The sequence below is a fragment of the Arctopsyche grandis genome, unplaced genomic scaffold (assembly GCF_051622035.1).
Source record: "Arctopsyche grandis isolate Sample6627 unplaced genomic scaffold, ASM5162203v2 HiC_scaffold_800, whole genome shotgun sequence".
Taxonomy (NCBI): Eukaryota; Metazoa; Arthropoda; class Insecta; order Trichoptera; family Hydropsychidae; genus Arctopsyche; species Arctopsyche grandis.
In genome coordinates, this window is record NW_027518590.1 from 21,841 (window position 1) to 40,198 (window position 18,358).

The window sequence follows — 18,358 nt, forward strand, 5'->3', positions numbered from 1 at the left end:
GACAAAACTATTCTAACTTCTACCACACTCACAAACAAAACAGAAATCGACAGCTCCATAATACACCTGACGGAATCAATAACTCGATCCAAAGACCGTCACATACCTAAGACACAATACATTGAACACAAACTAGAGATAACTGACTTTGTTGCAAATCAAATAAAAAGTAAAAATAAACTCCGTAAAATTTGGCAAACATCAAAAAATCCAGAATTGAAAACATTAATAAATAAGCTCACATATCAAATTAAAATTAGAATCAAAGAAATAAAAAATGAAGCTTGGTCTAAAAAATTAGAAAAATTAAGCTCAGTTGATGGCTCTCTATGGAAATTAGCTAAAGCGATTCGCAGGACAAAAAACTCGATTCCTCCATTAGATGATGCAGGAATCTCAGTGACGCGTGATTGCGACAAAGCAGAACTATTATCAAAATCCTTCCAAAAACATCACACACTCACACAACATTACAATCACATACCGACGCATAATAAAGTCAACCGGTCCATTAAAATCATCACAAAAACTCCCACTAACAGTACTAAAAATATAAAATTGGTGCATCCGTGTGAAATCCAAAATATAATACGTAATTTAAAAAATAAAAAAAGCACCTGGGCGAGATTCAATAGATAATATCATAATCAAACAACTTCCGTTTAAAGCTTTAGTCTCACTATCTCAAATATTCAACGCATGTTTACTCACCGGGTATTTTCCAGAATACTGGAAAACAGCCAACGTAATTCCCATACTTAAGCCCGATAAAAGCTCAAAAAACCCGGCCAATTATCGCCGCATTAGCTTACTTTGCACGCTTTCAAAAATTCTGGAAAAAATAGTATACACTCGTTTACTTAAAGTCGTAAATAAGAAATTAATAAATGAACAACTTGGATTTCGCACTGGACATTCCACGATCCAACAACTAACAAGACTAACTGAACACGTGACGAAGAACTTTAATATGAAGAGAAGTACCGGAATGGTATGTCTCGACATAGAAAAGGCCTTCGACACGGTTTGGCACGATTGACTCATTCATAAGCTCCTTATTAACAAAATACCAAACTACCTAATTCTCATCATCAAATCGTACTTAACTGGTAGAAAGCTAGTGGTTAGCGTAAATAATGATATATCGTCTCCAAAAATAATCACAGCTGGCGTTCCGCAGGGGAGCTTGCATGGCCCACTCTTGTTCTCCATATATATAAATGACATACCTATTCCAAAAAACTGTCACATAGCCCTATATGCAGATGATACAGCTTGCTTCACAAGTAGCAAAAAACCAGACACTATTCTTAAAAATCTTGAATTTGCAATTAAAACAATGACTGAACACTTCACTAAGTGGAAAATTCAAATTAATCAAACCAAAACAGACGCCATATTCTTTAGTGTTAGAAAGCATAAGCCAAGTTCAGATCTGAAAATCCCCTCTGGAGAAAGTCTGAAATGGCAGTCAGTAATAAAATATTTAGGAGTAACGTTTGATAAAAGAATGAGATGGGCACCTCACATTGAGGCAGCGAAATGCAAGGCGATGCGGGGTGTATCCTCAATATATCCAATATTTAATCGCCATAGTTCTTTATCAACAATAAATAAAATAAAATTGTATCGCGCGCTCATATTACCATTATTAGCCTATGCTTCACCTGTATGGAATACCGCCTCGAATACTAACCTTTCCAAGCTCCAAGTAATACAAAATAAATCCCTAAATATAATTTATAATACACCCATATATACTAACCTGAAAAAACTGCATTCCATATATAATATTCCGTTTGTAACAGACATTACTAACAAACTAACCAGTAGATTCTATGAAAGAATCACTAATAACCATACTAACACACTTGTGAAGAGTCTCGGTGATTACAACAAAATGTCTATACCCTTCAGGTATAAACACAGATTACCTAAACACAATTTGCTTTAGATCATCGACTTTAGAGAGTCTTTAACTAATATTATGTATTAGATGTATTATGAACATTTATAAGGATTGCAAATAGGTTTTTGAGCTATTTTTCCTATTATGCTGTAGATTAACATTAGAATAATATAATACTGTGATTAATAAGCAAATTAAATTAAATTGTAAAATAGAAAATGATCAGTAGATCAGTAGCTATTAAAATAGATATAAGATGTATTGTGAAAATAATTTCGTAATAATAAAAAGCATTTAAAAAAAAAAAAAAATGGTGTACAAATACTGTCCAAAGTAAGCTTGAAGCCCAGACAGCTTATATGTTATGGAGGCTATACTATAGACCGAAGCTTCCATCGACTTGATTCAAATATGTTTTGAATCAATTGGAAACATTTATAATATTTATAATAAAAGTGGAAAATATGTATCCACAAATAGACTACAAATGTATTCAGTGGAGACCAATTCTTGGACTTACTGCGCTCAGATGATTCAAAGAAGACAAAGTCATTCGGCGAACATCAATTAATTGGGAAGCAAATTTGCTGTCAAAAATATTCAAAACATTATTCCAACGCGATTCGTTTAGAGATCAATTTTAAAAATTTAATCTGATCGGCCTGAGGTGCCGATCTTAGTGCGTTCATGTTATGTATTTTATCAAATCACATACATACATGTACACCCCATATTATTCATTTTATTACTAGCATCAAAACGAAAGACGCACTAAATTAATAGTAAATTGCATATCACATTATAATTAAATGAGTACGACTAGAAAGTTTCAAGAGGAGAACAAGACAACGTCGACTTCATAACTCTGGACAACTCCAGTATCCAGAGCAATTGGTATGTCGTGATATCACCTGCATCAGATGTTTATAAGTCATGAAAACATATGATGTCGAAAGAACTCGCAGTATTGTTTTACACGAATGAGGACGACACGTATCCATTAAACTGAGAACGAGAGTACGTTTAAAGTTTAAAGATTGAAAATTGTCCGTTTTGTGGACGATTTATTCAATTTTGATTCATCTTGTAATGAAAAACTCGAAGAAATGTAAACAGCTAACGTTTCTCTGGCTTGTTTCAATAATGGATCACTTTGAAATATTAATTATGTATATTCAAGTGACTACGTTGAATACAACGAAATCAATGCAATCGCAAGTTCGGCGATATATCTATGTATGTACGTATATTTCAACAAGAGAGGAGACAGAGACACGAGTGCACGTAAACCCGTTACACTTTGCTCCATTTTTAAGGACATTGCATATCCAATCGTATCAAAAGAGAAAAAGAAAGTGACGTTTGAAACTTTCAAAGTATGTTGAGTGCCTCTGTAGTATCACAGGACACGGATAACAGAATCGTTATGTCGATAATCGCAATTTGATGTTCGATTTTAAAAACTTTAACTTGAACATACATGAATTATGTACTGATTTTAAAGACTTTAATTAATGCCATAGACAAAACTGCTCGTAACTTCATAACTCTGGACTCCCCAGTATTCAGAGTGACAACCCAAAGGACAAAATAGTTGCTGGGGAGCAACGCGACCAAAAGGTCAACTTGGTTTCGTTGAAACATGATTCCGAATCTATGGAATTTCACAGATCACGATTTGATCAAGCTTGTACGCATATTTCAACAAGAGAGGAGACAGAGACACGTGTGCACGTAAACCCGTTACACTTTGCTCCATTTTTAAGGACATTGCATATCTAATCGTATCAAAAGAGAAAAAGAAAGTGACCTTTAAGGATTAGCTGATTGCCCTTGTAGTAAATATCACAACAATAGGGCTACAGAATCTACTTTTAGCAGAAGAGATTCATTGCGATTCATGTCGATAATTGTCCGATTTGAACGTTCGACGATGACGTTTGTTTTCGTCAGATTATTTTTGTAGTTGCATACGTATAATTCAACTAAAACTCTTCGTTTACTCCTAAGAGAATATTCGCACTTAAAATCACCCTAAGGGTGCCGATCTTAGTAAACTCATATTTTATATCGTATTTTAGCACATCGCATACATAAACCCCACATTATTAATATTATTACTAGCATCAAAACGAAAGATGCATTAAATAAATAGTAAATCCCACATCACATTATAATACATTGAGAACGACTAGAATGTTTCGAGAGCAGAATATGACTACGTCAACTTTAAGTCTAGACACCTCCAATATCAAGAGCAATTATGATATCGTGACTTCACCTTAGTATGTATATTCGATGGTGATATCGATAAGTCATGATAACGCCGGATGCCGATATTACTCGCATTATTGTTTTATACGATTAAGAAAAAATACTATATACATTAACCGATTGAGAATTGAGTGTAAACCGGACATTTGATTATACATATTTTGATTAATTTAATACAATGACAGACAGTGTCTTTCAGAATTTGAAAGTTTACTCACAATTAACCACCAATGTTTAAAAATTAACGCAATCTTTTCGATGAACGAAGTGGGTCTAAATCGAGATTGTATTCTGTATCCGAAGCTGCAGCTCCAAAGACAAAGAAGAGTTTGAGAGCAACAAGATCGAATTTGTGATTGAAACTTTTTTCTATATTATACATAATAAGTATGTAGATACATATGTTCATATTTACATAGATTAAAGTAAAATATATTATGCAATTCTTACATACATTCAGGTTTTCTGTGACCTTACTATTTATGTATACACTAAACTATTGTCATTAAACTTTACATAGCATGATTTACTGATGATGAACTCGTTATTGAGAATATATGTATGGGTATAGAATATATGGATGCACAAAGGCATATTTTTCTATCCTTAATATTTTGTAGATTTACATACATACATACAGACAACGAAAATATGTATGTACACATGTAAGACAACTTGGTGACTTTCATAATTTGAAACTACGTAAGTATATACACACATGTTTTAACACATGATACTTCTTGACTGTCATCGAATATTAGTTAAAACTACGTTTTTTTACAATGTTACAGCATACACACATACATATGTACATATATTCATTCATTGTAATAATGAGTAATGGAAAGAGATCATTCGTTGGTTTCTGCAACAGAAACTGTCCATACATGTACGGTCAACACATGGTAATTGGATTATTAGTCACATTGCGGTGGTCACAAAGACAATTTTTGCCATTAAAATCGCGAATACACAATATTTGGCACTCAAGTTCTCGTTAGTATTATAGTTATCGTTAGTATGATGGACTTTTCGGCTGCCAGATGTTGCGTTTTAGATATTTTAGTGACTTTGTGACCAGTAATCACCGAACCGGTAAACACATATGTAGGTAGTGTTATGAGACATTTTAGCTAAATTTCTGGTTGACAAAATTGAATCGACTCGCACACATGTAGAAATCATCCGATAACAATGAGGCATTCGAAAAATCACGATTAAAGAAATGACGAGAAATCTTGACTACCTTTTAAATGCGCTCGTTTTGTATTATGCAACATTTGATCTGCTTTTTTAAAGATGTGAAGAGTCTTAATTCTTCTAAACACGACAAGCTGCTTTCCATATTTAAAAAAATATTTACTGTTATTGATTGACTCGGATACTGTATATAAAAAAAACAAGTATACATGTAATACATATATTTATAGTCAGTCTTAGTTTTTTTAAGGGGGTATTCTAGTTTAGAAATTTGAAAAAATCGATTTTTTTTTCTTTCATATTTTCAGAGCTTAAACCTTTAAGAATATGTTTAAGCGGATTTTTAAAATCCAAATTATTTTCGGAGATATCGCTGCTTCAGTGACGTGGCATTTAACCGGCGCGTAACCTTACCCGAAACTTTAAACGCGTTTTTCTCGAAAGTACTTTTTTCGAGACGGTTGACATGGTATCTCAAGTTTTACTTGAAATTTGGTGTGAGCCTTCTCTATACATTACTCTATCGCACGAACTAGAACCATAACAAATTTTAAATTTTACTATTTTTAAAAAATTAAAAAAAACTGGTAAAAAATGGTCTTTTCATTTCAAACAGCCACTATTTTGCGAAAAAAAATTATTTCGATTGCAGCATTTGTTTGGATTAAGAATTCATTTTGTTTTTATATCAGATAACTATGAACGTTGGAATCGTGTAAACCAGGGCGCGCCATTTTTTTGACGCGCCCTTTTGACGCGCCACTTCATCAGCCTGTAACTTTTAGAATTTAGAATTTTTTTTTATGTACTTTTCAAACATTTATAAATAAAATACCTACAATTCATCCCTCTAGACTAGAATAACCCCTTAAAGTTCATTTTAATTTTATGCTGAATGTAGAACTTACTTTATTCAACTGAGTGCAAGGTCGAGGCTCATTTGCAGGACTCGGTTGCAGCGCTCATCCACTCCAAAGTTCTAAAAAATGCAAGAAAAAAAAACATTGAGATTTGCTTTTGGAAAATATTACAAGATCCGGAAAATATTACTTGTATTGATAGTTAAACAAAGTCATATGAACCAGAGTTAGCTCAAAATCAGACGCAAACAAATTCGGCGATTAATAAATTTAAAATGATCGCTCAATAGTCAACTATTGCAGTGAAATTGGATTGTTTATCATAAGCCCACCGGTGCGCGCTCCTTCGTATTTAAGGCTAAAGCTAGAAATTAATTTTGGTTTCTTCACAGCGAATAAGAATTCAAAGTTGCCACTTTTTCCTGAAACTCCCATTCAAATCGCGACACGCTCGCAACTCATATTTGTAATTTTTGATTATCTGTACTTAAATTATAAAAAAAAGCCGAAAAAATCCGAGAATTTTATGAAATATATAGGCAAGCCAAACTGTCATACATATTATACATATAATATATTGACGAATTGAGACTAGAGCTTCTAATTTCTCGACTTTATTTGATTCTCAAGATTACAGAATATCATTTTTTCGGAATATGTAAATATATAAAAATCTCGAAATTCGAGAAACTCATTTTGTTGGAATATTTGAGTCTCAAGAATTCCCTAAAAAGTTACTTATAATCAGTGGCGGCTCGTCCATACGCACTGCGGTACTGCAGCACCCCCAAGGAAATTGAGAAAAAATTAATATTATTATATACATAAATGTATGTATATTATATGAAAATATCAATAATATTTAAGCGTGTATTAAGCTCGCCCGCACACCGATACATCCAATAATGATCATATATCGCGGTACTAATATCAGAAAGTGTGGCATCGTTTATGATTTTGTGCAGTACGGTTTTCGATGGAATTGCTCAAGTGGGCGAAGGGGGGGCGCGAGGGCAGCTAGAAGCTTGGTCCGTACTGCACTCCCAACAGTGCTATACACATTTCTTGTTGCGTTCGTGTGCGGCGTCGCGCGCTCGACACGCTCCTCACTTTTCGTCATTTCTTCTGCACCTTTTGTCTTTCTTTCTACACCTCTTACACTTTCTATCTTTCTACACTTCCTTCTATACGTCACTCTAAGTATTGTATTTAAGATGGTATAAAAATCAAGAGAAGCTGAGCTAATGTTTTCAATAACTTAAATATTCTTCCGAAAATACTGATAAAACAATAACAGATTCTACCAATTTACTGAATACAATTTTTTATTTTAGTCAGAACTTTTTCACAAGTTAATGCCGCATGTAGAAATTATTTATAACCAAATGCAATCTAGTAATGTCGATGCATTTTCAATTAAAGAAACCTTAAAAAGTTTTACTAATGTCATTATACAAATACGAGAAAAAATAGAAGCCAATAATATGTGATGCATATATTACGCACATATTATAGAAACCTAAAATATGTGCTTTGTTATTATTAAGGATATTAAAGAAAGATATACTTTTTCTAATCAATTAAAAGCTGGGAAATTATTCAATAAAGAAAATTTTCAAAAGTACTGAAAGAAAATGCCAATGAAAGATCTACTACTAACCGTTGAATCATATCCAATGTTAGATAAAGAAAAACTTCAAACTGAATTAGAAGTGTTTTACTCAAGGAAAGAAATGCATAGTATTAAAGATTTATTAATATTTTTAAAACTTATTTTTGCAATCAATTTATGCAAAGTTCGTGTGGAAATAGCAAAACTTATTCAAATTCTGCTTACAACTTTAACTACCTCTGAGCCAGAACGGTGTTTTTCATCAATAAATAGAATAAAGATATACATATGTATACGAGTATAAGAAACACAATGGTTCAGGAAAGATTGACGGCTTTGTCTATACTGTCAATTGAAAAAAAATGATTACGGACAATAAAAAAATTAACGAAAAGGTGATAGATCTTTTTTCAAGGAAAAAATACAGAAGAATCAATTTTATAATGAAATGAAATACATATAATGTTTAATTTTCATAAAATTGATGTTAATAGTAAAATCAACCGCAGCACCCCCAGATATCCTATCCACGAGCCGCCACTGCCTATAATGGACATATATAAAAATCAAAATGACAAAAAAATATATTTTAGATTATTTATTATTATCTTTTTAAATTTAATAAGCATTAAAAAAATTTCTGTAAATTAGTAAAACTTTTTAAAGAACACAAACAATCTATGGATTTGTCTTATAAGGGCTATTTTAATTTCTTTGTAATTTTCCCGTTACTTTATATACGTTTATTTCCTTTGATAATGATTGAGAGTAATCATCAATTATGTATACATATGTACTTGAAATAAATTTGGAGTTACGCTATGGATGATGGATCGTTTCAATTGTTCTTCTAGAATTTAGAAGAACATAATAACACAATGTACCGATGTATATGTAGGTCTAGAATCAAGACCTAAAAATAAAATATCTTCTATAATGCTACTATCATTCATTATCTCTATTACAGAATTTGTCCCTGGTCTCATATTCGGAAAAAGTCATTTAATTATTGCCTTATAGTCGAAACGATCTAGTTTTGAGACTTACGTAAAAGGTATTGTTGCGTGGACGTAAAGGGGGGGGGGTTTCCAGAATCGGAGAAAGACGCAGGAAGATGGGTAGTAGCGGTTTATTCGTGCTCTCTTGGCGGCGGTCCGGGCTGGAATGAATTCCATGCCGAGAACGCCCCATATTTATACTCGCTGGACACAGTACACATACATACATATCTCAACAATCATTGGTCGATGAGTCAGACGATGCCTTTGGCCGTTGCATAGGGCTGATTCATTCGTGGAGGCCTTTTTGGCGGGAACGAGAGATCAGGTGATCCGCGGTCGTGAACCATCAGTCCACGAGCGCCACTCACCTAATCTCTACGTTACAGTATTATACATATGTACATGGATACATGCTATCGCATTCACCCCCACTCGACTCGCAATGGCCAATTACATTACGTTTCAATGCTAAGGCATTGCATTTTGGTCAAAAATACAACATTGTTCGTGCGTATAGCGGTCGGCAGAATTTGACTTTTATTTTTTATTATTTTTGAGTTCGTGGTTCGTATTTTGAAATATTTGCGTTAATAAAATTTAGGATGAGACTTACATAAATAAAAATAAACCGATCTAAGATGAGACTTCGATCGCAATCACCCCCCACTCGACCCGCGATGGCCAATTACATTTCGTTTCAGTTTCGCTTTACATCGTCAAGAACATAAGTCTCAGCTCTCGTAAGTCTGAGACTTATATATATTATATAAGACTTATATATATATTATATATATATATATATATATATATATATATATATATATATATATATATATATATATATATATATATATATATATATATATATAAAAAGGTCGCAGTTTAGTACGTAGCAGTTCAAGAGAAAATATCTTTTTTTCCGTTATGCACAAGCAAAACTAACTGTATAATGTGTCTGCAGTCTGCACTCGGAACTATCCTTCCTAGTAACAGTCAAAGAGAAGTTTGATAAAAAAATATATGTAGAAAGCAAGGATAAATACTACCATACAATTTCAACGACGAACGGTCGAATGTATCGTTTTCAAAGGACTATACCACAAACGCGATATTTTTTCTATATGTTTTGAACTATCTAAAAAAAACCCCAAGTCCCACATTCACCGCTGTATGATTTCGCCCTTACTTGAAGAGTGTCAAAAATTTAAACTAGCAACGTAAAAATATCAACTAACACTATTGAATTCAAATTTAGCAGTTAGTGCATTTATACAAATAATCATTTGAAATATCATAAATTGAGGTAATATATAAAAAAATTCGGGTGTGACCAACCCATGACTTTATCTATGTATTTGATGAATATAAGAAGGTTACAAAACAAAATTCGATATTGAACTGATGACTATGATAGCGATACAAATTGAGCGCAAATGTATGGAAACTTGCACAAAACAAAAGATCTACTTCCGGTTATCAGATTTTGTTCAAATTTTTTTTATTACTAAAAATCACTATCAGTATTATACTCATTAAATATCAAGAAAATAAAAATAATTTTAAAGGTCAAAATAAAATAATGAAATATTGTTTTAAAAAAAAATACTACTTCCGGTTTACAAATTCTGACCAAAACCCTTCCAGCTCTAAGTTAGTACATAAAGGATAGAAATATAAATTTTCAGCTTAATACGTTCAGGGGTGCGGACAGAGTAGTGGGCACAACATTTTTGACTTTTCTACGAGGAAAAAAATCCCACTTCCGGTTCATTAAATTAAGTAATTTTTTTTTTATTTTAACTTAAAATCACTATTTTTATTATACACATTAAATATCAAGAAGCTTAAAACAATTTAAAAGGTCAAAATAAAATAATGAAAAAATAATGAAATATTGTTTTTAAAAAAAATACTACTTCCGATTTACGAATTCTGACCAAAACCCTACCAGCTCTAAGTTAGTACATAAAGGAAAGAAATATAAATTTTCAGCTTAATGCGATCAGGGGTGCGGACAGAGTAGTGGGCACAACATTTTTGACCTTTCTACGAGGAAAAAAATCCCACTTCCGGTTCATTAAATTAAGTAATTTTTTTTTTATTTTTACTTAAAATCACTATTTTTATTATACACATTAAATATCAAGAAGCTTAAAACAATTTAAAAGGTCAAAATAAAATAATGAAAAAATAATGAAATATTGTTTTTAAAAAAAATACTACTTCCGATTTACGAATTCTGACCAAAACCCTACCAGCTCTAAGTTAGTACATAAAGGATAGAAATATAAATTTTCAGCTTAATGCGATCAGGGGTGCGGACAGAGTAGTGGGTACAACATTTTTGACCTTTCTACGAGGAAAAAAATCCCACTTCCGGTTCATTAAATTAAGTAATTTTTTTTTTATTTTTACTTAAAATCACTATTTTTATTATACACATTAAATATCAAGAAGCTTCAAACAATTTAAAAGGTCAAAATAAAATAATGAAAAAATAATGAAATATTGTTTTTAAAAAAAATACTACTTCCGGTTTACAAATTCTGACCAAAACCCTATCAGCTCTTAGTTAGTACATAAAGGATAGAAATATAAATTTTCAGCTTAATACGTTCAAGGGTGTGGACAGAGTAGTGGGCACAACATTTTCAACATTTTCACAACATTTTGAAAAAAATCCCACTTCCGGTTTATACAATTTAATAATTTTTTTTCATTTTCATCAAATTGCAACAAGAATTATACTTGAATTTTTTTGTGACGAACACACATGCTTAAGGGGTCGAAAAAAATAGTGGAAGAAAAATCGAACAAGAGTAAACTGCTACTTCCGGTTGACGGATGCTAACTAAATTTTATAATTAACTTGGTATTAAACTTAAACTTCTAGATATGAAGATCTGAAAAAAACATAAAAAACTTCGATTCTCTAGAGTAAAAGTACTGCTTCCGGTTCAGATAGAAATATTTAAAAAATATGAGGTTATAAAAATTATTATTTCTATTATATTTAAAAAAAAATCAGTCCGATTGAGTTAGTGATTTGGGAGATAATTGAATTCAAAAACTTAAAAAAAGAGGACACCTATAAGGCGAGGTACCATTTCCGGTCAACTTAAAAATTTGAAAAAAATTTACGTCGTGTCGATAAGAATTTCAGTAACCGATACTAAGTTTCAGTTCGATAGGACTAACAGTGTTAAAAATATCCCCAAAATACACACCCACACAGACACACACACAGACACACACAGACACACACACACACACATTTTTTCTAGATCATGAAAACGTGATCAGTGATCGATTCTGAGTTCGAATCAGTCAAAATCTCGAGTTCGAATTTTCGCATGATCACAAAACTTCATCTATTGTTACTACGTACATAGATAAAGTAAAAAAGTACAGCTACAACTACATACAATTGCGGTTGCTTGCAATGAACAAAATTGCAAAAGAAACCCAAAATTCCCAATTTAAAACAATACAACTAAAAACATAGATAAAGTAAAAAATAGCAATTTACCAGATAACGCACCCAAAAGCCGAAACAAAATGCCACCGAATATTGTAGAACGCCCGCTATTGTGAATGCGTAATATGATACAGTCAAAAAGAAACGCAGAAATGACGTTAACAAAACGCACAACCAAAATGGCGACAGGAAAAAATATTTTTGATTTCGCAGTTGCAGTCGTAAATACCTGTATGTGTGCGGCCCCATCACTGTTGAGCTCCATTATCTTCCACAAAGATGTTCTCTCGCTGAAGGCTCGTCTGGATCTGACCTGCGCCATGGGGTGGTCCTGAAAATTTACCCAGACACTGTACCGATTAAAGCAACCCCGGCTTCCCCCGCCCCTTGTTGCCATGAGCTCAGAAGCGCATGTCAACATAGACTTTTCTCCCCTACAGGCAAGTAATCGATTTAATGGACGGTGTCACCTGAAGGTCACGGTTAGTATAGGTCTGTTATTGAGAGTTGTCGCGAACAAATGCGCTTGCGTAGTGTATGTGAATAGGTGTATAGCATGCTGTCACACTGAATCCAAAAATAAAAGTCGAGGAATACCTGTAAAAACGCAAACAAAGAAATTGCAAACTGCGCAATAAAAAATGGCCGAATCAAATTGAATATACATACAATATTATACAGCGCCCGTTATTGTGAATTCGTCATATGATAAGCGGCTCTAAGCAATCACACTGTGTGGTGACATCTTTTTCGCGCAGAGTTCCCGACAAAAATGCACACAATCTTAAAGTAATCGCAAAAACGATGGAAACAAAATGCATAACCAAAATGGCGACAATATATTTTTTTGCAATGGTAAGGATAAATACCTAAGTGTGTTGACCATCACTGGTGAGTTCCATCGTCTCCCAGGAAGTCATTTGCAGGACATCTCAGGTGTCAGGAAGCGGTCGGTAGTAACATGTCACCTCGGCGAAGTATCACCTCGAACTGAGCGCATTTACAACCTTTGAACAATACATGGCCCCCTCAGCGTTTCCCAACCTTTTTTGACTCGCGTACCACTTGGTAGTACATAATGCTTAATTGTACCACCATATAAAAATGATTGTTTTTAATGAAATTTGTTTTTGCAAGTCCAATTATTATATATATATATATATATATATATATATATATATATATATATATATATATATATATATATATATATATATATATATATATATATATATATATATATATATATATATATATATTATATATATATATATATATATATATATATATATATATATATATATATATATATATATATATATATATATATATATATATATGCTCAAATCACATATATATATATGCTCGAGTCACAATTATAATATGCTCAAAGTTTCATATATTTATCTACTTTTCTGTCATACTTCTATTATTGATAAATGGTTTTAATAAAAATACAAAATACGTATGTATTTTGTGTTTTTTTGCTTTGCTTTTGCATTCTCAATTAGATTTTTATTTTATTAACATATGTATGTAGGTTTTTATGTACATATATATATATATATATATATAGGCAGCAGTATTTCTCGGTAGTTGCTTTTATGTTTAGCACCGAAAGGTTACCGGGTTCGATCCCGTGCTAATATTTAATGCTGCTGGTCATACTTGGATATTTGTGACTCCAAGTCGATTGTTTCCTATCAGAGTTTGTCAATTTATTTGAGTTCCTCCATCAGATTGGCAAACATCATCCTACCCGCTGTCACAAATATCTGAATTTGATTAATGTACAATATGAAAAATTTATGTACAAGTCTAAATACATAGATGTAATAAATTAATTGCTCTTCAGCCTCTCGAAATACAGCGATTTATGTAATAAAAAATACTGCAATGTTTTTAATTTCAATGTTTAAAAATTAAAAATATAATAAATAAAAATAAAATATACGAAGTGGCAAATGATTTCGAGATTTTGACTGATTTGTATCTTTTATTGATTCCTGATTGCGTTGTAGTGGTTTTTATTTTTCTTTCTTTGCAGACTTGTGGATGGAATAACGAGTTATAGTCAGCCTGTTTTTTTTAATATTATTTTGGTTGATTTTAATCGAATTCGTACTCCTCAAACAGAATCCTTTACATTCTTTATAATCTAATTCTAAAAACCATTTTCTGGCATTTGAATATATTTTAAATTATGAATAAATTTTTGAATAGAAATATTTCAGGATAAAAATTTTACAGGTTTAATTGTTTTTTTATTTATTTTATATATTTACTTATTTTTTTTTTCAAAATAAATTTGAAATATTTCCACCGAGCAAATGTTTGAAATATAACTGTAAGCTTTTGAAAGTCCGATTAATTAATAAGAACAACAATAAACGATCGAAAACCACAATGATGTTGACTTTGACTGAAATATTGAATAACCACAAACCTCAAATAAGGATAGAAAGCCCAACTGATTTATGCGTAAGCTCCCAGCTTCTCCATTTTGGCGTATTTACACAGATGCAAAAACATACCCAGACAATACATTATTCTAATTTGAAATACACGTTTATTTACCGACACTCAATATTTTAACTACATGTGTATTTTTTTTTTTATTTACATTTTTATGTACATATAACTATTACCTTTAGCGGCATCATTGGACCAACTTGTCCATATATAAATTTATAGATTAAAATTTTTTGAAATCATATTCAAATAGTGGTGACAGTGTGTAGGAATGATTTTGCCAATTTAAATCAGACACGTTGGTAAACTGTGAAAGGAAACGATCGATTCGGAGTCACAAATGTCCAAGTCTGAAATACTTCTGAATAAATTCAATTCAATCGAGGTTAGCCCAGGGCTTGAACCCGGGAACCTCTCGGTGGTTAGCATTAACGCAACCACCGAGCTATACTTCTGGCTATAATATAAATTACTAGCTTTGCTCAAAGCCAGAAAAAAACCCTTCCAAAACCAGTCTACCATACATTTCACAATGAGAAAGTATAGCAAATTTGGTGGTCCTAAGTTAAAAATTATATATTTTTTCATAGCTGGCAAACAAATATTTTTTTTTTTACTAGTCACTAACCTCTTCTTACTTCGCTTTCGATTTTTTCGTGTGACGAAATTTGGGTTCTTATCCGATCGTTTTCAAACTTTGCCATTTTGCTCGGTTTGGTCATCAATATATGTGGAAATCAAATCCACCATTACAATGGTGAAAAATAACATCTGGCAGCCAAAAAGTCCATCATACTAACGATAACTATCATACTATCGAGAACTTGAGTGCCAAGTCTTTGTGACCACCGCAATGTGACTATTAATCCAATTACCATTATCCACATTGCCATATTTATCCACACTCTTCCGATCGTTTTTTCCCTTTTCGCCACCCTCTCGCTATGTCAGATTTTAATTGTTTAAACGCCTATAAATTTTTCTTTTTTCACTCTATATTTTATAATTTATATATGTATGTATATACAGACAGACAGAGATATACATTTGACTCCGAACCGATTAAAAGACACAACCCTCACGTGACTCCGTGTCGAGGCGGATGTGCGTGACCCCAGACCGTGACCCCGACCCGTAATCGCACACCCGTGGTCTATCTGACCCCACACTTCGCCACAATAACACCCGTTATCTTATTTTCGGCGACATGTAATTGTGTACGTGTGTACGCAAACATGTCTCGACTTGCCGCAAAAATTATGCCAAAATATCCCCCGCCCCTCGTTAATTTAACGTTGATTAAAATAACCCTATGTTGCCATCTCCACATCGCGTTGAAGAGTAATTTCTTCACCGTTGAGGGAAAGCCCTCCATGTACCGAATTTATATTAAATATGTATACATACATATATGGAAGTAGTATAAAAAGAATAGAACGAAAGTCGTGCGTTCAATATCTGGTATATTGGAAATAATTTGAAATGAGTCTACCACCTTTCTATCATATAAAATATATCGACTATTTTCAGGATATACGTATGTGTGTATTTGTAGGTGAGATTAGACAATAGCCCGTGAACGTAGCGATCTGTCGGTAAATCTGTCTGTTGTAAAGCTTCTGCTTAGCAATATTGTATTATATTCTTTTTTTTCATTTTCACCATAGCTGCTCCAGATCGACACTTGTTGATCAATTCAAACCTATCAACACGGGTTTGAATTGATGTTGACAGGTTTGGATAGATGCCGCAATTTTTTCTCTTATCCTATCGCACGTACCAATTTGATCGCTTCGTTTGATTCAATTTGATCGATTGTATGACTTGAAATCGTATATGTGTTCTTATGTTGTAATTGTTTTTTTATATACGTATATTGATTTATTTTTTTCATTTTTTATATGTCTATATGTTATTTCGTTTTTGCGTCCATAATGGTTAATATTTTGAATAATATATTTATTGAATTGGTAACTTCTAGTAATCTAAACCTTTTAATAAAAAAACTTGATGATTTCCTTAAAATTAATGGGTTTTTATAGTTATTCATTTTATCAATATATTATTTTCTGTTTTTAATTCTTCATTTATTTTCTCTTATTTTGAATTTATTTCGATTATATTTTTGTCGTTATTATTTTTGCTTTATGTAACTTTATTCCACACCACTGAACGTATGAAGCTGAAAATTAATATTTGTATTCTTCATGTACTAACTTAAAGTTGATAAAGTTTTGATTAAAATTCGTAAACCGGAAGTAGTAATTTTTCTTAAAACAATATTTCATTATTTTATTTTGACATTTTAAACTATTTCTATATTAGTGATAGTTTGTGCTTATAATATTTATAGTAATTTTAAGTAACCAAAATATTTTAAACAAAATTCAACAACCGGAAGTAGAACTGTTGTCCTGTTGTAACTTTTTCATACATTTATATCGAAAATTCTCTCATAGCCGGTATGTGTGAACGTGTATGTACTATGTTTCATTATCGAATTTTTTTTTTATACTTCTTATATTCCTCAAATACATAAATGTATGATAAAGTAATGGGTTAGTCACGTCCGAGTTTTTTTTGTATAGTAGTTTTTGTATAGGTCCATCGTCTATGTTCCTTTCCCAAGTATTCTTAACCACTTCATCACCATAAGCGCACCGGTGCGCGCTCTTTCGTATTTAAGGCTGTGACTCGAAATTAATTTTGGTTTCTTCACAGTGACATCTAAAAACATCCTGTGATACTAATGAAATTGAAATAAAAAGTCAATATTTTTCGTTGGTTTGTGATATATTCAAGAGGTAGTGTCAAGTGTTGGCACTAAACACATATTATGTTTAATAAAATAATCGAATCGGCGATTAAGTGGTTAAATAAATTAATTAATGTTTATTAAGAGTATTCTTTTTTTTTTATTAGCCATACTGACGACTACGAACAAGTCTGAAATGTCACTGGCAATTGTAAATAAAATAATGTATGATTATTACTTCAAATCATGATTACAATGTATGATTAGTTTCAATCGGGGTCTAATTACGGCTCGATCCCGGGACCTCGCTAACTACTGATTTATCCATGTAATTATATATCTTTTGCCAGTGGTTGATACAATATTGTTTTTAAATGTCTAGTATTGCACAATACTATTCAAATTAAACCAAGCATAGTTGAGATCGTACAGACCGGCTTAAGGATATAATTGTTTATAATAACTTCAAACGAGTATATTATTATTGTTTTTGTAAGAAAATATTATATGCATAAGTACATACATGCATATACATAATTACACATAATAAAATTCAAGGTCTTGATTTTAAATCAAAAATGTAAAAAATAGATAACAATGTAATCAGACACTGAAAAATTTCAAATCAAATATTGACTTTTGCCCTACCTTTGTAATATTATATTATATTATATACATACGTTGCGTGCACAAACTAGTTTTGGAAAAACACATTCATTAATAGACTTCTTTTGTTTATTTTATACTAGCTGTATTACCCGGCTTCGCTCAGTGTTTATAATATAAACCGCTTAAAC

The 18,358-nt window shown here is 32.0% G+C and overlaps 1 long non-coding RNA gene across 1 annotated transcript; it reads right to left on the bottom strand.

Moving 5' to 3' along the window:
* Window positions 1-3,871: 3,871 nt before the first annotated feature.
* On the bottom strand, window positions 3,872-13,327 carry LOC143922212 (uncharacterized). Its single transcript, XR_013261571.1, has 4 exons — window positions 13,204-13,327; window positions 12,564-12,665; window positions 6,292-6,362; window positions 3,872-5,567 (listed from the first exon to the last, which is right to left on the bottom strand). It is a non-coding gene; the product is annotated as an uncharacterized LOC143922212 (long non-coding RNA).
* Between the last annotated feature and the right edge of the window lie 5,031 nt (window positions 13,328-18,358).